Here is a 25339-nt window from a genome sequence, read left to right on the forward strand (position 1 = left end):
ACATAATATTAATTAAAAAAAAATAAAGAACTGGTATAATCTAGTCAAAATAATAACAGATTTTTCTAATAAGCTACTTTATTAATCTATAGCAACTCAAAGAACAGTTTAGAGCTCAAACTGTTTTCAGTTTCCAAGAAGAAAACATCCCCTGAACTTACGTATGTGATCTAAGAGCAGCACTACTGCTATACAATAGCAATTTAAGCAGATCCAGAATATTTCCTCCTGTACCTTCCAAGTCAGATATTTAAACTTTTTGCTGCCAAGGACATACTTTTTTTGTAGCACAAAACTGAATACCAGAGACAATGTTTACGTTTTATAAAATCTTGAATATATTTGTTTGCAACAAAGCCTTTTGGAGGAAATAATTCTCTTCTACAGGACACAAACACCAATTTACAAAGGAGAAACTACTAACAACAATATTTCTAACAAAAACTAGACTGTTTCTTTGCATTTTACCTAGCTATGGAACCTGTAGCCACCACCAGACACTATGCAGAATATCTAACTAATTTTCAAAATCCTCACTTAAACCTTAATTCAAGGGAAAGACCTCTTGATCTTACAAAAGGCATTATTGCCGGAGATTAAACTTCTTGATGCTATGTATTGTTCTAGCTGTAGTCAAGAGGGAATATTAATTGAGATGTTCCATGGATTACAGTGTGTATTCCACAGTGGTTCACATGTTTCCTGGTGGTCTTTCCAACAGGAATAGCACAAATGAGGGGAATAAGACAGATCATTTTGAACCTTAGTTGTTAAGCCATTGTTCTGTTGTGCACAAAAGGTAATGCTTGGTTGATTTGCTTTATTTCTGAGCTGTTCTGATTTTTTCCCTGTGCACCTAATCTCTGCCACTTCCTCTGTGAGTCATCAGCAGCTGGACCCAGTGAAACCACAGGAACTAGCTCCTGGTAAAGAGCTCTAATGGTGCTATTACTCAAGTTCAATTCTCTTTAAGCCTGGTAAAGAAGCATCATGAGTCATATGGTACAGACAAGAGTTCTTTTGCATTTGCTTCTTTAGGAAAATCAAAACCCATGCCTTGCTTTTTGAGAGTGATTACAATGGGTGTCTCTTATACCTATGTCACTCTGCCTGTCCTTTGCAGGAAGAATGAAGTGTCATTTTCTTTTCAAGTCCTCATTATTTTTCCTTGCACTTAGCAGTTGCACTGCCTATAATTTAAAAGCAAGATCTTAAAAATAAAACAAAACAAAAATTCCCCACCGTTTAGCTCTGTCCTTTCTGCTCATTTTCACTGCACAGAAGTGCAATGTGGTTCACACCTCCAATTCAGCTGATTTGATTAGTTGTTGCTGCCATACACCTGCTGCTGTCACTGCAGTAGTCTGTATTTGTGGCAAACATTCCTGCTGTCTGACAGAACAGGTGGATATTGTATAGGAGATTGAAAAGAATGGATGAATGGTAATTATTCTGCATCCCTGCTTACACAAACTCAGCAAAAGTTGGGTCTATGAAATGAGTCTCATGATTTGTCTTCAGTAAATAGAGTGGTCAGGCATCTCAATTTAAACTAAAGCCAAATTTTTAACAGTAGAACAGAATAACCTCCACAGATGAACTTTACAGTGAGATGGATGGAAAGATTTTATAACCTTTGTTCATTTCTGATACTCAGGCATTTCTATATAAGACAATTTGAAGACTTCAGAGAGCTCTGGGTGATCTCTTTGACTCTTGGTAGGAGTTCCTTTTCCTCTCCTTCAATTAAAACAAGTCATTCTTAACATTTAAAAATGGTCCTTATTAAAAGAATTTTCTCAGTTATTATCCCCTCAGACTAGCGTTTTGCCCTCTGATGAAGACCTGCATGCTGGTTGAAGGAGGTTTACTTGAATTGTAATGCAATGCTGCTCAGGGCTGGATGGTCTGTGACTGTCTGTAACACTGGGCAGCAGGAAAAGAAATGGAGTTTATTGTTCCACTTCTTGAACAGACTGAACTATACGGCAGACAACAAAGATCCCTTTGCGAAGTGGACAGGCACCTCTGAGCATACAGGTCTCTGAATTATTCTTTAGACATTTAAAATCCCACATGCTTTCCAAGTCAAAAGTACTTCAGTGAAAAAACAAGGGACAGTGCAAGTAGCACTTAATGGATCTGGGGAAATGGAGAAACCAAATACAGAAAATATGAAACCTCCCAAAGAGAGGTAAAATGACTCTGTAGTCTCTAAATCAGATTGTTTATTAGCACAGTTGCATTTTAATGGATTAAGAGCTTCAATACAGCACTCCCAAGTTGCAATCCACATACCACAAGTGATATGCAAGGATCTGCCCCTGACATGTGAGCCCATGCAGAGCTGCAGGCTGAGGCTGATGTAAGCACAGCTCTGGTGGCAGCACTTGGCAAAAAAACTTTGAAAATCGTAGTCCTGGGGACTGAACAGTTTTTCTTTTCATTCAAGATAATTTTTAGGCAAATAGTATGCTTCATCTAAAGCACACACATTATTCCTCCAGTTTGAATGAAACCAAATATTTTGATGTTTTCATACAATTAATGTCATCCAAATACCAATTTGGCAGCAGCACCAAGATTTAAAATTGTTTACTTCTGCCTATTTCTCCAGCTAGCTATTAAATTTGTAGCAGATTGTAAATCATGGTTTTGTAGAAGAAAAATCCAACAAATATTTGAAGACAATATTGTGTACATTTTTAATGTTCACTTTTTTCAAATATGCACATCTGAACTGCTGTGTGATAGAATTTCTAAAGGCAGGAACAAACCATAACGAGATAAAATTATAGACAGAATGTGATTCAACATTTTGAAAGTTTCCACAAAGTTTTATGGCATCTATTTCAGATTAATATTTCATTAAAATACTTTCATGTGCCATCTTTAGAATGACTGATTTGATACTTTACTTTTACCTTTTATCTACACAGTCCATATTAGTGTTTTGGAATCATGCTACTGATGATTTTTCAGCTCTCAGGTACATAAGAGGAAAGGATGGAACCAAAGAGCTTTCAATTTTCATCCAGCTCTAGCAGATGTATTTGATTTATAGTAGAAGCTGGTTTCACATTCTTAAAACTGTTGTAAACAATTTGCAGCTGCTTGATTTTTTGATGCCATCATAAATATTCATGATCATTTTCAAAGATCTACAAAGATAAGGTGACCTTAGACAAAAAAAATCTGACTTGGGTGGAACAGAGTGTTAAGTCATTGCTTTTTCACCTTTCTAAGAAGTACAGAGACAGCTGCAAAGCCTGTACTTGACATCACATGCATGGCTTCTGGAAAATGTTTTTCAATGTATTTTAAAAAGAACTGATGAAAAGCCACTGCACTAAATCTGTGCTAGCAGAGAGTCTGATAACACAGTTTGGTATAAATATAGTGGTCTGGCAAGAAGTCACTGGATGTGCAATCAATAACTTTGAACATGACTTTTAATCATCTTAGTAAACATTTTTCAGCATGTCACAGCACAGCTCTCTGGCCATAAGGATGGAAGTGAAAGGGAATGACTGCTGGAAAACAGACAGAGGTATGAAAAAAATTTAAGCAATATGGCAAAGCTGTTAGAAAACCTATTCTATTTTAAAACATATTCAGCAAATAAAAATGACACTAAAGAATAGAAAAAACATTATATTGTGGAATATTTTATTGCATGATAGGATACTGTATTATCATAACTGTTATGGTAGAGTGTATATGGAGACAGTAATTGCATCAGTGCCACAAACCAGTCAGATAAGCCAGGGATGGGAAGGTAGGGCATCCTGACTAAAATGAGATGTAAGAAAAGACTTGAGAAGGTGAAATAATTCCACTCAGGAAGATGCAGGACTTTGAAGGGGTTGATCTTCAGTGGCATAAATTGCTTAAAGTGATGCTGAATTACACCAGCTTGCTTTAAACACTTGGGTCATCTGATATGTAATTTAAACATGGCCTATGTGACCCAGATTTCTAATGATACAGCTCAGCCAGTAATGACTAAAAATGACACATCAGTGGCAAAACCCCAAGATTTGTTCCAAAATTCATAGCACACATTTCCTACTAACACACTGCATCCACAACACACGTTTTTTCCTGGAGTATTCACAAGGTTTAAATAAATTACAGGTAATATTTTCTTAAGTACACATATGATTTAGATCCATGCCCCATTTTTTAAATTGAAGGAAAATGTTTAAAGTGATTTCAAAGGGATTGAGGTGATGAAACACTATAAAAAGAATCCTACCAGGCTCCTCTTACATTCAGTATCTGACCATAAATGCTTAGATGTCCCTTTGAAGGTCAGTGAGATCTAATGTACTAAGCATACAAGCTGCATTCAGAACTGTGAATTAGACCCCTAACATAAGTAATTTTGAAAATGAAATGTAGCAAAACTCTGTGGACATGTTGGGTTTTGTAAGGGTATCTGAAAAACTCACTTGTAAGTCTCAACATCTTTAGGAACCCTTGAAAAAATCCCATATTCTTCATGTATGAACATCAGATGTAAACTGAGTACAGCCCTACAAATAGAAAGAACAGTGTAAGTCAACTGGATTTTAATGTTTATTCCCAAATTAGCATGCAGTCTGAAAGAAAAGGTAAGAAAAATACAAATAATTTCAGAATAATTCTCATTCTCAGAGATGTCAATATCATATGGCTGGCTCAGAACTGAGCAGCATAGTGAGCACCACAACCAACTCCACAAACCTTGTCACTGCTGCTTTCAGGTTTCAGAAAACTTGTATTGAGACTAATGCCAAAACTCATTCCAATTAAAGAGATTAAGGATAATCTTCTAAGAAGAACTAAAACAAAGTTATATTTTGATGTATTTCTATATTTTTTTCTGATATGAAGACTTTTAAGGCAAGACAATGACATATGTGTCACACATCCAACTGATTAAGCATATATATAGGATGAAATACCCCAGTGTGAAAAGTCTAAATTTCTTATTGCTCTCTGTGACTTTACTACAACTTTTGTTATGCCTATAAGACCTGGAGAAAAGCTGAAATAAATTAAAGAAACATATTTTCCAAGTCAATTTTTTTTACTTGGAATATGTGACTATGGGAATTTTTCATGATAGTGAACAATATCTAGACAACAGAATGATCCAAAGAAAGTATTCATTATTGGTTGAAAATTAAGGGAGCATCTCTGCTTGATTTTCCATGCAACAATTAGTCAGGTTGGCCTTATCCATCTGAAGATGCTCTGGGTGGATGGATGTATTATTTGTTGATATTTCCTCTACAAGGCAGCATAGGGCACTTGGGTAGATATGTGGTCACTGTGAAACCATGCCTGGGTACCTTCATAATTTTTCCTCTTAAGAACCTAAACCATACTTCTATGAAAGCTACTTCTGGAGCACAGAGAAGGATTTTATTTTAAAATTTAAAAAGAAATTCAAGCCTGATTCACAGCAAGTCACATTCTTTCTACATTTCACAGACATGACATGTCATTAGGAAGTGGTGCTACTCTTGGTTACATTGGTATGTCATGTTACAGTTCATTAGAAAACATGATGTGCTGACATAAGCGTGCAAGTCCCTTATCCAAATGACAAATTAAATCCTGGCAGTTAAGAAAGAGACACATTTAGATCTTAGCACACATATTCTACATATATCATAATCTGCACAAGCAAAGTGTAAAAGACTGGAAAAAACCACAAAGGAAATAATGCAATTATGAAGTGAAATCATGCTTTATTCAGCATTTATCCAAATTCACACCTCAGTCTGTCCTTATGTACATACATAATAGTGAGCACAATCCCTAACTGATCATGTATGCAAAACAAACTTCAAAAATATATAAATAATTATTTTTAAATATTAGAAGAAAACAGAATCTCTTTTTATTACCTCCATAGCTGTTACAGTTGATCTTTATATTTCATTCTCCCTTAAATTTTGGTGTGCATTAACATCTGGGATTCATCACGCTGTCCAGCATTTCAACAAGGATGATGTCATTGGTGCCAAATACTTTGACAAACATGGCTACTGCATAAATCTGAAGAACAGAGAAACCAGACAAATTATGTTTATGATTAGAGGCAAAATGAGTTGTTTGTACCACGAGTTTAAGTATGTTAAACACAGCCTTGCTTCCCAGAAGGAAGACATTGACTGAAAACTGTAAAAGCAAGCAATTCTTTTTTCTTCTCTCTTTGAGAGTCTGGAGGAGCTTTTGATCTTCCAGCGTCCATTACAACCTTGGGGAAGGTTAAGTTAACCCTTTGAACAAACATTCCTACCAGCTTTCAATTCACACAAAGTAACTTAATCACTAGCTAAATTGAATTCAAACTGCTCTAGAGAATATGAGCTGACATGTCAGCTCTGATGACAAGGAAATGAAAAGGGCTGACTTTGCTGAGATGCACTGAGGGGCCCAAACCCTTGGTTCCAGCTTTGGAGACACCAGGCACTGTGATTTTGTTGCACAGAGATGCTGGTGCAGAGATGGCCGAGGCACAAGTTTAGTGCTGTGGTGCAGAAACCCACGACTGAGACCTCCCCTTGCAGTGCTGCTTGGAGGGGACAGGAGAGAACTGTGGGCAAGTCTGTCCTTTCCCACCCTGCCAAAGGAGCAGAGGTGACAACTGCAGAAAGTGCTTCAAGTGCAGTCCCTTCCCTTCTTTGGAGGACAAATTTCTTTTTCATGCTTTTCTTCCTGTGCACCTATCTGGAACCCAGCAGACCTTTTCAAAAATTGTTTTGTTAAAGACATAATCCAAAAAGAAATTATTCAATTCAGTATTGACCACTCCCAAGAATTCATTAATGCAGCACAACTTTACCAGTCTGACAGGGCAGGGATGCAGGAGACTTCAAGGACACAGGTTTATGAAGCAGAATAGCACAACAAGCTCTGCATTCCTCTGTTGCCAGCATGTACCTACTGTTAGAAGAGTTGTGATCAGTGGCTTCTCCAAAAAAGAGTGTAAACAAAAGAGGATGATTAAAGGAGGCACAGAAGCACCACTTCTTGTTATCAGGCCTAAACCTGGCACTGCAGCATTTCCAAGGGGTGATAATTGCACAGGGAATTTCTGTGACATAGACACTAATTCACATTACAGCCATCTTAATCATGTAACCTCCAAACAACTGCAAGCAATATGGGATGTACATAGCAAGGTGTGTTTACTGCCCAAACAGACAATGATCCTGGCTGAGACTTAGCAGTTTCTAAATAGAAAGTAAGATATTCAACAGAAAGATGTATTTCAGCTATCATACAAAAGGAAAGATGAGACTCTTGATTATATGGCAAATAACGAAAATAACACAGCAAAGATTCCAGATAAGGATTTGATCTTTTAATCATACTGCTAATAGAATTCAAATAAAATTAAGTCACCCATAATTTATTATGCCAGACAGAGTGCAAGTTCAAATATGAAGCCAAAGAATTATTAACTCAGCTTTCAGCTGGCTCCAAAAGCTTTCATCTGCACTTGATATTGGTGAATACTTTCACACCAGCTACTATTACTTTCAGCCCTCGGGTATAACATCTTGCACACAGAAGTAGCAGGAACACATAGATATTTTTTCCCACACACAGGAATATTAGCCTTGATACAAGTATCTCTTCATGCTTAACTGTGCCAGTATTTCCCTTTTGCTTTCTACTACATGCTTTTATGTAAAATCTCTGTGATAAAATTAAAAGAACAAGGAGCTTTATAAAATAGAATAATCCTACTGGACATGCAATCAATTAACTGAAACATGGAGATGGATATTTTCTGAAAGCTCCTTACAGGGTCTAGACAAACACAGTGAGATAACAATGGAAAATTGTTTGGCTTACTAATTGTAACCAAATGTATGCTATTCTATCAAAACATTCTCAGGAGGATGTCAAAGACTTTTTAAAGTAAACATCTTGTGTCATCCTTTTACTGAAGTGGAACAAGGATCTCCAATAAAAATCCTACATATCAAGGACCCTCAAAGAGTTTCATATATATATTACTGATCTTTGAAAATGCAGCTTGAGAGGTACATTAATAATTTCAACCAGCTGGGCAATAAACATTCCTGCCAAAAGAATTATGTAAAATTACATAAACCCTTTTTAAAGAGAATAGAGTTTCAAGAAGACATAAAGTATAGATTTACTTCACTTTTTTTTTTTTTTTTTACAGCTGTGTTTTACAGAAAGTATTTTAGCATGTAAAATCTCAGTCCTTGTAAAATACTCTAAAGAGAAGTGAAAATTCAAACCTGTTTGTAAGGCAGAATTTTAAAATGTTGGAGACGTTTAGCAACGAGAAACAAACAAACCTCAACCAAATAAAAACGCTTTTCACAGCTGAAGCAATAGATAAAGTAGCAATGAACAGCTAAAGGCAAATACTTTGATCAATGCTTACTTTAACCTTTAAATACAATACATATCCAAGTGGAACTACTATACAGTTAAAGCATTCAGTCATTCTTAAAGTATGAATTACAGTGTTGGGCTCCTATACTGAAAAATTAATTAAAATCTCACATTTTTCAAAAGAACCCAAAAATTTTAGCAATGGATCTAATTGTGGAACTTACATTAGTAAAACATTCAAGCATATTCCTGTCCAAGCTGCACAGGAGGACATGGTACTTAATTGAGCAAGCAAAAATTAAGAAAATCAACAGGAAACAGAAGTATTTTGATATATAATAAAGAAATCAGTTTTTCAAGTTTGACCAAGATGACTAAAGATAGTTAATTTCACGAAACTAGATAGCAAATTTTGCATTCATTTCAGTCACAAAGAGTAAATATATGACTAGTAAAGCATATGCTGCCACGGGGTCTTAGCAAGTGATAAACATAGAGCTACAGGGAGTTTCAGCCATGTACAATGCTACAATAATTCTTGGCTGGGATTTCTGGGAATTCCTAGTACAAATACAACTTAAAGAAAGAGTGCTCCTTTACAATTTCATTTTCAGGATCAGGAAGGAGCTCTCTCAAACAGATTTTCAATGGAATTTCTTCTAATGAACTTGCAAAATATTTTCCATCTAATGTGCTCAAGAGAAACTGTCTTTTTTGGGCAAATCACACAAAAGTTTAAAGACTCTGGAATAAATTATGAGAGATTGCTAGTTACCAGCTAATCTCCCATGGTCCTCTGTCAGCTCTGACATTGGAGAGCCAAGCCTGCAGGAAATATTCCTAAAGCTACTGGGAAAACTGAGCTCTAAGAGGCTGAGACTGCAACTGGCTGGATTACCAGCCTCAGGAAAGCAAGGAATATTTGTTCTTCTCTTCATTTTCTTTCCTCCTTCTAGGCAGTGAATAGACTGTAAACTGAGAAGTAGACAAGTGTGGAAAAAAAATAGAGAACTTTCTTCTGGTCCTTTTATCCTTCAGTAATCTAACTATCTGCAAAATAGAGAAGAAAAATCAAAGCATAGAATTCAAGCAAAGAACAACTGGATGAGAGCAAAAGTCTTGCTGGCAGAGTCCTATTTCCTGCAGCAGCCAGTGGCAAAGGCATTAGAAAGAGGTGAGGAACTAGCCTTGTATGTTGAGATTCCCGTGCTTGGCTTTACTTTTCCAACCACCAGTTACCAAAGCACTGCAATGCAAGTTGTTTTTTTTTTTTAATTCACTCTTTTGTTAATATCACTTCTTTGAATACAGATGCCTAGTCTTGATGAAGTACAGACAGAAGCAATTTCCAGAGAAAACTGAATAAAATGTAAAATAGGTAGCTCCAAACAAGCCACTAAAGCATAGTAAGGAGAAATTAAACAGTATTTAAGGGCATGACATTCTAGAAAATAACACACAGCATTTTTTATAATTTATTTATCATTTAATAAAATAAAATTTGGAACAAATACAAGTAAGCCCTAGAGTTTTTTGAGCTTCCCTGGAGCTGTGGAATTAGTGATAAAACTTAAAGAATGGAACAATATGAAATGGATAGCTGAAATATCAGATGGAAGAGAAGCTGGTTGATTTTTAAAAATTGCAGCTAGCAGTATCCAGTAATAAATTTAATAACTGACTGCCTTTGGTTCCTAACAGACATTTTTTCAGTATCTACTGTTCACTATTACTTCTTACAGGCCCAGTGTTTCCTTTCACAATTTGCATCCACATAAGACCCATTAGTTCAGAGGGACTATGTAAACACTGATCTAAGTTCCAGCCTAAGTGATTGTATAAACTGAAATTTCTGAGAACATTTCAGGTTTTTAACTAACAGCAAAATTCTAGAGAAAATGTCATCAGAACACATCAAATTATTGAAGTTTCTGAAACAAAAAAAAATTCCCTCCAATATTGTGAAATGACAGGTTATGTCTGTTACACTTAAAGAACTAATTTGAAGCACTTTTCCAGTCTTTTTAGTGGATTTTTATTTTTTTACATGAAAAACTGTTTACAAACATAAATTTCATGTACAGTTTTGTAGAAAATCAAAGTCCTTTCCTATAATATACATAACTAAGTGTATTCACTTCAACTGTCGGCAGAAAACAAGTGTTTATGGGCACACAGATGCATAGATGGATGTGCACACTCATACATTTCTATTTCCTACTGGCTTCTAACTTTAGCCTGCCACAGTGGAATCACTGCAATAATTCTGCTAAAAGACAGGACTTGATTACCAAGCAAGGGCAGCATTTACAGCCCCTTGATTTTAAATTCCTACAGTTTGAACACACATGTCAACTTTAGCTTGAAAAAAGTTACTGGTTACCAGAACATTGTGGTGTCTGTTGGCTAAACTTAGCAAGACATGGAATAGTTATATTAAAAAAATGTATTTCAGTTAGAAAGGGGAATCCTAATAATGAACAACACATAGAATTGTATAAGAATATATCTAATCTATATATTTAAAAGGAATCCAGTATGTGCAAACAAAAAAACCGCACATATGTATACATAGAGACAATAAGACACAATCATGCTAAAATTAAGACTTACAGATACTGACAACCAGTACCTAATTTGATAAACTTTCAAGAGAGAGTTAGGATCACTTTCTACAAAATCTGAAAAAAATACATTTTGTGACGTTATTCTAGGTTGCTCCATGCCAAAGAGAATTCATGGCTAAAATATTAAAAGCAGAAAGCAGTCTTATGTAAGTGGCATGAGAAGAGACTTCAGAATTATCTTTTATCACAACTTGTTACACAAAACTGTTCAAGTCACTGTTTGGAAGTTCAAGATTCACAACTATCGCATGATAAAATTAAGTATTTTGCAAAGAGAACTGATAAATTAAGAAGAAACTATATTTGCATGACACACCAATAGAAATTTCAGTCAGAAAACCTCTGTTTTTTTTTTTTTCTAGATAGGATTCTTCCCTGTAACTATCCTGACCATTACAGAATTTTTCAGGTAGCAAGCAGTATGAAATTATTCATTAAGACAAATTACTAAAATCTTCTGCCTAAATTCAGGCAAATTTAACTCCTTACTACATAAACTATTCCACTTGCAATGGATTAGAGTCAGTTATCAGCCAGTGTGACAGTGGCAGAAAAAGGCCCAATGCAGCTTAAGGAGAGGTTTTTAATAGTTGCCCTAAACATACTTTTGTCTTCTCTACCAAAGTTTGGCAGCAGCCTTTCAGATTATTTCACTGAGATATTTTACATTAATGATATACAGAATTTTCTGGCTCACAGTCTGCAATCTCCCCCACTATATTTTGGAATGAATTGACAGAATAATCAATGAAAGTTTTCCAGTTGCAGTTTTTGCCCTTAAAACACTCTGCTATAATGAAACAATCTTGGGGTTCATTTTTAGTTTTATATAGATGACAAAATATATTCTAACTTCAGCATTTCAGGCTATGCTTTCAAAATTTAAAGCCTAAGATTCAGATATCATAATTTTCTGTCTTTTCTGTCCTCTCTCTTCTACTTTATCCGCTATGTTGCCCTTCTCAAAAGAGGTTTTCTTTTTTTATTTGTTACATTTCCTTTATGTGCAACCCTTCATTCAGACCAAAGTTCAGAATAAAGTCCTTTCTTCATATTGAAATTAAAATGCAATTGAATAAATTAAGTAAAATAAAAAGGCCTTAATAATGTTTTCAGATGTTTCTTTCTTTGTTAAGGAGAAAAGATAACAATAAGAATTCTACCCAGAAAGTGCACTCTACTGCTGTTGTGATCATCTCCATCCTCTCTCTGATTTGTCAGGCTGTGTGTGTGAGCAGCTACTATGATAGCTTCTCGCTGCCTGTTGTGTTTTGGAACAGGTGAAATATTTCAGCTCCACTGTATGGCCAGATTGGAGTCACCTGCCATGACATGAAGGAGTGGCATAGCTCAGGGGTGGCTTTCTCCAGTGCAGTTCTAAGTGGACGTCCTCTCTTAATAAACCAGTGGCATGTTACATATGGGATATTCTGGATCTATTTTGCAGAGACTTCAGAAATGGCAAAAAGAAATTGTTTCAGCAGGAGATAATAGGCTTTATGACTTTTCCCAAATTATTCCCTTTTTAGTGGCCATCATCTTGTCGGGTGACATCTGGAATGATTAGAAGACAATATTTTAGAGTGACAACTGGGCTGTCATTCCCACTGTCAGTCAGCAAACACCCAGGTTGCCCAGGGTTACAAAGCTGGTTTATGCTTTGTCCTGCAGTATTTAGTGCTGCTGATTCTTTACCTTGATTCCAGCTGAAGCGGGTCTGACAGGCAGCACCAGAGGCAGGCACAGTGCTCATGTCAAGGGTGGGAGTCCCGTGGTGCCTTTGTGTGCAAGGGCTTTAGAGCTTTGGTGGCAGCCCATCAGGCAGGAGACAACCCTAGAGCATTAGGGTGGGTCTAGCAAGTTCATTTGTTTCAAAAAATAGAAGGGCAATGTTTATCTCTGCCCTAGGAACACATTTAATTATTTTAGCCCTGTGTACCTGAATGGGATCTTTCTTACACAGCACAGCTGTCTGCAGAATTATTATCCTAAAACAGACCCTGCAAACAAACCAGCCAAAAGCAGCCTTGTGCTCCAAGGATGAGCAGCACCTCTGCATTCCTCAGCAGGCAGAGAGCATCCTCACCAAATTGACATCAAGAATAAACGTACTCCACAGCATCAACTTCACATTGTTCAGCCATTCCTTGATACACAGTCCACATGTCATTTCACTCACTCACTCTCTATGCTCATCTCTGATGAAAACAAAGACCCGAGACTTGAAATTTTTCAGTCTGGGAACCCAACTCTGGATACCAAAATCCTGGTAAGGGCAAAGGGAAAAATCACCTGCAGTTGTCAGAAAACTCAAAGCGGTGTTGCAAGAATGTACCAGCTCTGATACTCAAGACCTAGAACAGAACAATAGGGAACCCAAGAAGCAGAGCAGCCTGTCTGCAACTTCCCCCCATTTCCCTTTGCTTCAATGCATTCTTTTAACATAAAACTAACATTTCTTACAGCCATAATGAGCAAATGGACTACTCACAAAACCTAATAATTTGAAACTAATAAACTAGTTGACAAATTGAGATAAGGAACGTCTAATATCCAGGGTGTTTTCAGTGAGCAGGTAAATAGCTTACTATTGTTGTGATTTCAGACATGTAATAGTAAAAGCCAGCCTATTGCAATGTTTCACAGACCAGTTTAAAACTCATGTGTCTGTGACATTTGCCTTCTGCAAACAGGCTTGCAGCCGTGTTGTTAGAAAACAGGATGAAAGACTGTGCTCAAAGCAAATTTGCTTAAAAAATCAGTAAAAATGCCTCAAAACACTGGGACAAGTTGCATAGCCTGAAGGCAAGGAACTCCTTCAGTAATGCTTCTGAAGCATGCAAAAAAGTAATACAATTTTGTTTAAAAGTTGGAAAAAAAAATTACTATTTTTGTGTGTTGGATGCATTTGAGACCATAACACCTCTACTCAGGGCTGTATTCTGCCTCCTGTGTACCTCATTCCTGGTGCTCTACCAGAAGATGCTCGCCAATTACAGCAGCAGAGAAGCTGAAACTAGAATTCAAGAAGCATGTAGAGATGTGTGGACATGGTGTTAAAACAAAAGGAGGAAAAAAGCTGTTTGAAGCAGGCTTAGGTAGCATTGCCCTGGAGCTCAAGCCAGCAACTTTCTATAGAGCAACAGGAAAGCAAATAAATCACTATAATTTATTTAGACTAACTTTTTAAATAGTTCACTCTGATTCTTTTTGAGTACCATCTCAGGAACCTGGTTGTTAAATATAAATTAAAAGTATTTGAGAGGTAATATTTGCAAAGCACTTTTGCATCCACAGATGAATGCTGCTGTATAATATGAACATTGACATATTTGACAAGGCAACAGAGTTAAGTGTGATACAGAGTCAGACAAAAGATTTTTTTTTCTTGTCTGAAAAGCCCTTGTTTTGTTGCTAATATTAGAGCTACAGCGGCCTATTTGACAAAAAGCACCTCCTAATTTGAGAGCTGTAGCTCTTAAGCTCCATAGTAGCAGCTATTTACCTGGTTGGCTCACTCTTCACAAAATGTGCCCATTAAGCTCAGGGGATAAAGCAGAAAAAAAAAAAAAAAAAAAGCCAACCACTCTACTGAGCATGACTGAACAAACAACTGTGCTGGTATGTGTTTGATAAGAGACAGGAGCAGAAAAGGAGATAAACCTTGGACTGTAAGACAAAGAATTACATATTCCATTTAGAGCAAAAGGGAAGGCTATTATTGACTTTACTGAGAATAACTCATGGTAGCACAAATTCTGGTTGCAGGTGTTTGGAGGATTTTCCCTGAGGGAAGGTTTATGGTATATATACATACATACATATACAACACCAGTTTATGTCAAGGGAATTTATGCATGCACTCTTAACCAAGAGTAAATTTTAGCCCTTTTCTTCTTCACTGATGTTTTACAAGCATTTTCCAAGCTTGGCAAAGCTAAATTAAATTGGGCAACGTTCTGTGTGTGTTTGATGTCTGCTAAATGAAGTGAGGGTCCAATTCGTCATATTTACTCAAGCTCACTCAACTCTAGTAAAAATTAAAATGTTCCAGTTAATTTAACGAGATAATTCAGCTCTCTGAAATCTTTCTTGCTCAACATTTGTTGCCATTTAGAAGTTGAGGGTATGTGCTGCCATGTAATTCTTTGGACAGATCTGAGGACTTAGTAATAAACAGTAGGCTTTTAAGACACTGGACTGACATTGTATTTAATCTCAAGCAAGTTCCTAAGCTGCCACTGAGAGGGGAAGTCTAGGATCAGACCCTTTGGGTTCATTATATAGAGAAAAAGAATCACACGCAAAAAGCCATGGAATGTTTAGGCAAAAATCAGGCTGACTTAGGTAGCTGTTGGAAGATGAAAATTAAAAAACTGCCATGTTGAGTAACTTGGATAAAAAATATAGGCAATGGTGGCAAGAACCAAAATAATCAAGTATCTACTCATGCTTGGTACTTGTAAACAACAGCTCTGCCTTGAGGTGAATACATGTCTTCATCTTGCAACTCTATTTTATGTCAATACAGACAAGGAAGCCAAAACATCATGCAATATTTGTGGTACATATGTGATAAAGTCCACTGAAATTATTACTCTGTGAAACGAACCAAGGTTGAGAATTTACAACTGCCCATACCCATAGCACTGAGATTTACTCACAGGAACTTGCAATATTGTCTCTCTGCACACTGGCACCACTTGAGCATTCCTTATGGAAGAGGGGAAACCCAGAGAGATCAGCCTCCTGATAGCGCTGGGTGTCCAAAGCTAAGAAAACCATTCTGAGCCTCCCATTCAGAGGCCTGCAAACACCCTGACTTCAGTCCTTCCACTTCCTATGAGACTGTGGAGGAGACAGAGCCATTTAGGTAAGAATCCATTAAACATTTTAGCAGCTTGGCAATGTTCAGCAAACTTTAAAGAATATGCAGGTAGGTGGAATGTAAAAAGCTGGTACACAAATGCAGAGCAATTTAAGCATATTGGTGCTGGGGATTTGAGCAAAATTACATCAATGTGCTACTCTTGCTGCAGAATCAAAAGCAATGCAGAGCACACCTGGTTTCATTAGACAAACCATGAGCAGCCAAAGATGTCTCTCATTCACCCTTGGAGAGATGTAAGTCAGATGGGTGAAAAGTTATCATGATAGTAAATATATTTTAATGTGAAAATATATGGGTGCTTTTCAGGGATCTTTTTTCTAGTGATTCTTAAAATGTTTTCATTTTCTATTGAGAAAGACAAATGACATAAACATTATCAGTGATAGTGTTGAATTGCAGTGAAAAAAACAGCAAGTATGTTTGCAAAAATTAAAATATAATTAAATTACTTTATCAATAATAAAGCTCTTTCAGAAATACATCATTATTTCTATTCACTTTTGAGCAAAAGGCATGGTGCAGAGGTAAAATAGAACCTTAATATATATATATATATATATATATATATATATATATATATATATATATATATATATATAATTATGAATAGTCAAGAATCTAGGAAAAAATCCCAACCCTCACCTGAAGAAAAGTTAAAAGCATGGGGTTATTTACATTAGAAAGGAGACACATAAGAAGGACATGATCGAAGTATGAAAATGGAATAACTAGAAAGGGTTAGAAACTTCACCTTAGAACAAGGGATTTACTGAAATGAAAAGATGGCAAATGCAATAATGATAAAAAGAAACTTACTATCTTCATTCCCTAATTGAACTATGGTAGAAAGCTGAATAAAATATTTTTCAGTTTTCTGTTGTATGGTGCACTGTAGTAAAAATAGAAGCATTTTAAATAAAGTATCTATAACAATATTTACAGATGCTATAAATCTAACAAGCACTTTCCAGAGAAAGTAAAATATTACATTTAAACTTTAATATGTTGATTCAGTGTTTTTAATTTTATCCTGTATGGGATAAATGGTAAAAAGAAGAATCAAATCCTGTTGAAGAAAATTATCTCAGTGATCAGCAATTAATATTTTCACCAATAATGGGAGTGGGAATTCTTGAGAATTTTTTCTTTCAATTTTTGTATTTCATATTTTGTGAAATGGAAATTCTCATTTCCAACTACTTTGGCCCTCACCAACACTGGATTTCTTTGAGAGCAATAATTTACCACAGCTGAACTTTAAAAAATGAAAGAATATCCACAGTGATTGGAGACAATGGGAAATAATACCTTGTAAAGAACATTAGATCTATGAGACTTCCCTTACTTTCAGGCACGCTGACTTGGTTCCTGGGCTGGTTTACTGTGTTTGCCCACTAAAACTCTTTCCTCCATAGCACCTGTTGGAGGAAGGACGCAGGGCTGGAAGGAGCTCTGAGTGTAATGGACTCATGGCCCAGCTAGACCAGCTCCCCAGACATGCAGTGCTGATGGGAACACATGAGATCAGGATTTAAACCCGTCTTTTCTGTCAACAGCAGGGAAACAGCTCACTGGAATGGTGCTGGAGTCTTGCAACTCTCCTGGGAATGGAGGAGAGAGCTGACACCAAAGGAATTTGGCCAAACGCTACCCAAGAACTCAAATCTGGTAACAAAAATGAAAGAATAAAACTGAAGCCAGAAATGGAGATAGCAGAATAAAATACATTTTCAGTTCTTTAGAGATTGAAAAAACCCACTGTCTGCCCCCTATGCTGAAGATGGAAAAAGCACACACATGTGCTGAGTTCATAGGCTGAGTGTTACTTGCAGCTCTTTCAGATGATGAAAAATGCAGATGAGGCTGATAAGACAACTCAGGGGCTTCTGCTGGGTGCTGCAGCATGAAGAGCTTGCCTTTCATACAGGACAGAAAGCCAAATTAGGTCCATGTAACTGTTCAAAATTCATTAGAATGACCCTAGTTAAGCTTTGCTTCCATGCACACTATGGTATATGATAACATAGCCTAGAGCAACAGCAGTAGTGGTGGTAACACTTTCTGAAACGTTTCCACTACTTGAAAGCCATTGGATTTGTTAAAATTTCTAAAAGGATTATAACAGGATGAACTGGGTTTTTTCCTTTTACTTTCTCAAAGCCAGTATAATAATATTACACAGAGCTTTTCATCTTCAAAGATCTTTACAAATCTTAGCAATTCACAGTAACTGAGCAGTTATAGAACTATAGTAAAACTCATTTTTGCTGTCTTGCTAATTTTTTCATATTATTTTTAAGAATTAACTTTACACAGCAATAATTTCTTTCACTGGACTTGTTCTGCAAATGTAACATGAAACTCATTACTAAGGGACTTTGAACGGTCACATCCCCCATATTATCATTAGTCATAATACTAATAAAAATAAAATATATTCTGACTCCCTGCTATTCCAACAGAAGGTGACATGCTTTCAGTGTAGACATTTAATTAATTGGTCTTTCACTATTTAAGTCACAAGCAGGAATAACACTGGAACAAGTATTACCAAAAGAACCATCTTACCAAATATGACTATATATAATATCTGTATCAGGTGAGAACACAAAGCAATTTTATTATTCCCCTTTTAATTTCTAAGCAGTTGCTATAATAGCATCTAAAATATACCCACAACATTCATGTCATTGCTGTACAAACAGGCAATTTCAGTACTTAACACTAAAGGTCTGAGCTTGCCCAGTGTGGGCAAACACCCTCTGCTCCTGCTCACGTTAGCGCATGCTGAGGGCACCCAACAAGCAACAGGACTGACTCATCTGGGTTTTACTTCACATCAGAAAAGTGCATTACACAACAAAAGGTGCTTCTCAGTGCAGGGAAGAGAATCTGAAGCAGGCCTCAATGGAGCAGATTTGTGCACCTGAAGACTCACAGGCACCTCTGCCCACTTATTCCCAGCAGCACAAGGGAATCTCAAAGGCTGCCAGCCTGCTCCTGGAGACCCACCGATGCGAAAGGCCAACTGAAGCTGGAGCACTCTCTGCTCCCGGCACTGGCACAAGTGTCCCAGTTTGAACACTGTAATAATACTTAGCAATAACTTCTTTGAAGCCAGAGTAGGGGTCAGGCTTTTGATGGCCATAAAACATTTCCTAAATGAGGCCCAATTCTGCAGCCCTTTCTCACAGTGAGTAGCACTTAACTGTCCCAGTGATGCCACATGGAACTGTCACTGCAGAGACAGAGAAAGAAAATGTAAAAACTAAATTTAATCATAGAATAACTGGGCAAGGGTCAAATACCTGAGTCTTGAGTGTCACTCATTCCTTTGTCTTAGCTTGCTCCACAGTAAGAAAGCATTTCACATCAGCAAACTGCCCTTTGCACAAGGGTCCAACAAGGTCCCATGAACATTTCAAAAATCCTAGAAGAGCCCTAGAGAGAAAGAAACTCCTTTCAATGTCCTTCATTGCAAAGCGAGTAGGGAGGAGAGACACAGAATCTCCTGGCTTCTGGACCAACTGTGGTCTTGTAGCTCAATGCAAAATGTGGAGACGAGCAGAATGAATAGCAGACTACATATCTAAAATAATAGAAAACAGAAGAGTGGCAGGTCATGATCATAAAAAAGTCTGCAAAGGAAAAAACACTCATTTTTTTTTTTTTCTTTTCTCATAACATCATTGCAATATGGTTTTTTTCCTGCCAACTGATTCCAATACTTAACACTAAAGCCTAGGTTCTGGCCTCCTGGTAATAAGTAATTTGCAAGAGCCTGGTCACAGAGACGTCAGAAAACCATGCAAATTGCTTGGATAGGAAAGCCTTTTTCACAGGAGAGAGCTGTAGGTGGTAGAGAGACTCCCTGCCACAATTTTACATTGCCTGGACATAGTGATATAGAAAGAGACAACAGAGCAATGCTGATCTTCTGCCATTGGGCAGCCTCCGCCTGCCCTCTGCGGCAGGGATGGACAAACAGTGAGGGTGATTCCTGCTCGTTATAGCTACAACTTCAACACACCTTTGAGAGGTTGGGCTGGTTTAAACAGTACCCAAAGGCTGAAATGTTATAGTGAGTTTTACTATACACCTAGTTGCACGTGTTTAATTTTTACTGCCACTTATCTAGAGCAGGGGATTTACTTCCTGTATTTGACAAGGTTTACTCCTAAGGGATTTACTGTGGTGTTTGCATTTAATTTCACTATGAATGCAGTCTGTGCTATGAGGGAAACAGAAGCTAACAGAGCATGCTCTGGGAGCTCTTCTTCAACCAAAGTTCTTCTCATCCACACACAAATCAAGCTGATGGCTTTATTTGGAGTAACTGTTACAGGGAAAGACTAATTCATGGTAAAGCAACATTCTGGCATGCTCTTCCCTTCTGGCCTACCTGAGAGGACCAGGACCTCTTTCCATGGGTTGTATCTCCTCTCTCATGCCACACCGTTTGCCTCCTCCATTCTCTCTCAGGGAACATGGCTGGGTCAATAATAGGAAACACTCGAGTAAGGAGTGAATACTGCCATGATGCACAAACCCCACTTCCAGGTTATGTAGCTTCCTTCCACGTCAAACAAATGTTTCACATTGAGCATATGGCAAAATGAGCACTCAACTCTGCCAACTCCATTGTTCAGCTGCATCTCAAATCCTGCTTGTTTGGCATTGGAACTACAACAACCTCACCGAACGAGACTAAAATATTTTTACCTATCAAGATACATGTCCTGAATATTGTCTCTTAGATCTCACTAAATACACAACAACCCACAAAACATCTCAATCAGGATTATACATTGTATTACTACCAAAACACAAATGTCAGAATTAAATGCAGTTGTACAATAAACACGATCACATCTCCCTTCTAGAGACATTTTTCAACCAACCTTTCCACTAAAATCAACATGGCTGGTCTGTGTTATTTAATTATTGTCTAGGCTCAAAGATCACCCTTTCCTTTTCTTTATTTTGAAAAAATAAAAGCCCCTTTTTTTGGATTAACAAAAATATTAAACAGCAAGACTGTGGAACATAAAGGCCATCGGTTGCATTTTGCACAGGATAGGTTCTGGTTGAATGAGATCTGGGATGTGTGCCAAATTAATAGAAAAAATCCTGTTCTTCCTCTCCAATAGCCACAATGTTCATTATTAAGAAAAGCATATGAACCGCAGGATTTGATTTTAATAACACCAATGTCTTCATTAATCTGTACTTTCCATTTAGCCTCATTATTAAGTAAATGCTGAGTTAATGCAGCACCTATTATTGTTGGATTTTCCATGAAAAACCTCCTTTCTCTCTTCTTTTCTAATTCATTCAAGGACTATCAGGTGTGTGTGTCATGTTTTTAAACAGGCCATCCTCTGTCAATGGCTGTTTTCTTCCCTCAGGTCTATGCAGCTACTCCAGTAACTTGCAGTCTACAAAGCTGATGAGTAACAAAAAAAAAAAACAAAAAAAAAAAACAGCCCAAGAGAATAAAACCCTCATAAACCCACTCTTAACTCAAAACTGTATTTGTTTTGGTGGTGTTTTAAATGCTGTCACGTCAAGGAGCCTCTTACTATCACCTGCAACTGAGCTGATCTTCCCTGGATGCTCCATGCAGCCTCCTTCTAAATCACGATTCCTGATGGCCAACACCGCTTTGTATCTGCCGAACAAATAGTGGCCTTTTGTCCAGCACAAGTTCCTAAACAAACTTAATCTCTCTAACACTGTGACAGATGACATTTAGATGTCCTTGTTACCCTTAAAATGAGTTTTATTGACAATCAGAGAACAAAAAGAAGGCCTAGATAAAGCCCAATGTTTTATAGGCCTGCTAACAACATCTTAGTTCTTAGTGCAGAGGGTGTAGAGAAAGCCTGGAGTTGCCCCCATTTTCCCCTGCTTTGCTATATCACCATGACAACAGATATAGAAATCACTTAGTGACTCCTAGAAAGAAAACACAGTGACACAGTACCCCTTGTATGGCGAATCAAACTAAAGCTTGCATTCAAATGGCTATTCAGCTTGGGCATTCATGTAGAGGATGGGGTGGATTTTACACAGGTAACAACAACAGAAAGGCCAGCAAGCACTCCAGCCACAGCATATGGTAAAGTCTCTGTTTAATTAATGCATCCTCAATAGAATTTATCCATTTTAAATTTGTTTTCTTTTACTTGAAACATCATTAATGTAAAGGGCAACATTAATCAACATCTTACAACTTAAAAGGGCATTAAAAAGTGATCTTTCCCCCTCCACACCACAGAATCTTTTCAAGTACTTTTGCTCACTGCGACTGATTCCAGGCAGTCAGAGTTCTTAATCATAAGGCAAATCTAGAGAGGCCTCTACTGGCCAGCCTCTCCAGCTGCAATTTTTCCATTTTTAAGTGCCTTGGAAAAGCGAGCAGTGAAGTAGCTGCAAGCTTTTATCTTAAAGTTGCACACAGAACGGATTACTGATAAATATATGGCGCAAAACATAGGATAATTGTGCTTTTTTGAAGCTTTCACGTAAGGTATAACTTTGCTGTTTCAAAAAAAGTAAGAAGACTAGAAAGATTTATCCTGGCTGTGATGTGTTTGCCTCCATGACATTTTGAGACATTTTAAGATTATAGGTCTAAAAATTAATGGGTAATCATTTTTCTTTGTGGACAGGGCTCTCCTTAAAGTTAGGGCTTAAATCCATTTACACTTGAAATTCTCATATGCATGTGGCATTTTATATATGCATTTCTTACAACTGGAGTAAAGTATACATCAAAGCTCGGAGAACTGAAATCAAGAGCACAAGAAAAGGAACTTAGTGAATGACAGAGGATTCCTGCTTCTGTGGGCTTTCCACAGTGACAGCATAAAGACAAAGAAGTTTTAAAAACCCCTTTTAGGTAAAATTTAATGTTTCAGGCAATGGTCAGTGTGCTTTGTGCTAATATCGGCAATTTTATTCAGAAAATAAAAGCGTTTCTGTTGTTTCCTTTAAACAAAAATATGCAGTATGAGTTTGAAGACACTAAAAAATAAATTGACTTTCTTTCTTTAATTTCTTTTATTCTACTTATCAACCAGAAACCATGGGAATAAAAAGTACTTACTAGGCAGAGAATGCAACTCACTAGGTTTTAAGTTATTGCTATGAAGATGGGAAACTTCTAAACCAAAATGCATGGAGAATGGGCAAACTGACAGATCTGGTGAGATAAATCCCAAAGCTGAAGGCTGAAAGAAGACACTGATTCTAAAAAGAAAGTGCAAAATATTGATGGAAAACACAAGGGAACCTACTTACCTTGGATTTTGGTAGGCTGCTCCAAAATCTTAGGCTAACTTACTAAGATTTCTTTTTTCTGTGTAGAATACACAGCATGGTAACTCCTAATATTATTATTTTTTTAAGTTTACACTCTTTAGTAAATCCTAAAGAAGTCACATAGTCACATTTAGTAAATCCTAGGAAGTCACACAGGTATTATGGTAAAAAATAAATTCAACCCATGGGTGATCTGTAAATATATATTTTTTTTTAATAGAAGAGGATTTAATAAATATGAGTTATATAGTAAAATTTTAACGCTTAAAAAAAAAAAAAAAAAAAAAAAAAAAAAAGGAGGACAATTTCTCCCTGACCCAATACGATTTTTACAAATACCTCAAGAACAGGAAAAAAAAAAAAAACAAAAACTATTTTAACAAGCGTGGGTGGGTTTGCATTTCTCACAGTAGCCAGCTCTGAGTAGCTCTCTGTACCACTTGTCCGTGGGCCGGGGTGAGGCACCGCTGGCTGTACCTGCGGGCGGGCGGGAGGCGCGCCCCGGCTCCGCCTCGGGCCCGCCGCTCCCGGCCGGGCTCGGGCCCGCCCGGCGCTGCCCGCCCGGGAGCGGCGGAGCCGCCGCGGCCGCAGCCGCTCAGTGAGGGAGGCACGGGAGCAGCGGACCGACACTGTGAAACACTAATGGTATCTTCAGGTATTTCCTAAGAAAAAAACAAACAAAATAAAAAAGGGATTCCGTTTGGAAAGTGATGTTCCAGAAATAGCTCAGGGGTATGTCCAACAACTGTGTCCACAGTGCAGGGCTAGCGTTAGACTTTCTTGCTTTTAGTTTTATTTGTTTGGTTTGGTGGGGGTTATGGGTTTGGGGGTTTTGTTTGTTTGTGGTTTGTTTGTTTGTTTGTGGTTTCTTTGTTTCTTGGGGTGGTTTTTTTTTTTTGTTTTTTTTTTTTTGTTTTGTTTTTTGTTTTTTTTTTTTTTTTGTTTTTTTTTTTTTTTTTTTTTTTTTGTTTTTTTTTTAGTATAAGATCACCTATGCAGAAAAGCTGGAAATATTTTAAATTACAATTTCCACTGGTCTCACAGCATCTCATGCCTAACTTTTAGAAACTATGGGACAGATAGCTTACAGTCTACAAGTCCAGTTCTGCAAACTCTAGGTAACGGGGACCAATCTTCAAACAGCAGGAACCCAGTAAGCACTGCTCATCACAAAGATTTTGTCACAAGTCACAATGTCCTGAAAGCAAATTGATAAAACTGGATTGGAGGAAAAACATATTGCAAATATTCCTAGATGTAGAATATCCTTTTCTTGCATTTGAATTAAAACAGAGAAAAATATGGCAAATTTAACCCAAGACCACCCCTCTGCAAGAGGAGCAGTTTTTCCTTTAGATAGTCACAGAACTAATGTTGGATAAACTTATTACCAATCCATTCACATAGTGACCAAGATTCACATAGTGGTTTTACATGTCAGCCTAATAAAAATGAATTTTAAGAATCGTACATTTTTAGGAATATGGACTGTCAGCATTTCATAAAGGAATCTCTGGCATGTGGTAATTTCCTGACAGAGATAGAATTACACAGATTTGGTGACATCAAACACAAATTGGTTGAGAGGGTTTTTGTTTTCTTATTTCTACTGAGTTCATTATTACTATTTAAAAATCCAAACAAACAGCATATGAAATACCAATTAATAAACATTTTCAGTATATGAGTTTCCAGGAAATTCTGTGAACAAAAGCGATCTCAAAATGATACACAATTCCAGTCAAATCTAACAAGTGATATGACAGCTTTTTGGGAACTAGCACACTAGAAAGTGCATAGAAGCACCCAGGGGGAAAAAATCTCCTCTACAGATCTGCTTTTGAAGGTGAAGCTGCAGCAGAATGCAATCAAATTTTCTGCGTTTTTATTATAATAATTCACAAATATGAAGTTTACCAATTATAACAAAAAATCCAGAATTAATAAACTGGAAGTTAGAAATCCACAAAGGAGAAGTTAATCACCACTCAAGAAATGTCTTTTTTTTTCAAATCAGTCAGGCGAATAAAGGGAAACAATGCAAAAACATATAATATTATTAGCAGATTGAATAAAAACCCCAAGAGTCTTACTTATAAGTATCTTTTATAAATATAAG

The 25339-nt window shown here is 37.0% G+C and overlaps 2 long non-coding RNA genes across 4 annotated transcripts in view; both read right to left on the bottom strand.

Annotated features, from left to right (window-relative positions):
* Positions 1-314: 314 nt before the first annotated feature.
* LOC146766643 (uncharacterized) overlaps positions 315-25339 on the bottom strand; it is a 144403-nt gene continuing 119378 nt past the window's right edge. For all 3 annotated transcript variants that reach the window (XR_014957222.1, XR_014957223.1, XR_014957221.1), the window contains 2 exons: positions 5901-6051; positions 315-4538 (listed from right to left, as the gene is read on the bottom strand). This is a non-coding gene — a long non-coding RNA (uncharacterized LOC146766643). The remainder of the gene's footprint in view (positions 4539-5900; positions 6052-25339) is intronic.
* LOC146766644 (uncharacterized) lies at positions 16487-23733 on the bottom strand. The gene is made up of 3 exons (XR_014957224.1): positions 23200-23733; positions 20297-20385; positions 16487-19335 (listed from the first exon to the last, which is right to left on the bottom strand). It is a non-coding gene; the product is annotated as an uncharacterized LOC146766644 (long non-coding RNA).

The sequence above is a fragment of the Lonchura striata genome, chromosome 9, assembly GCF_050655825.1.
Source record: "Lonchura striata isolate lonStrDom1 chromosome 9, ASM5065582v1, whole genome shotgun sequence".
NCBI classification, from domain to species: Eukaryota; Metazoa; Chordata; class Aves; order Passeriformes; family Estrildidae; genus Lonchura; species Lonchura striata.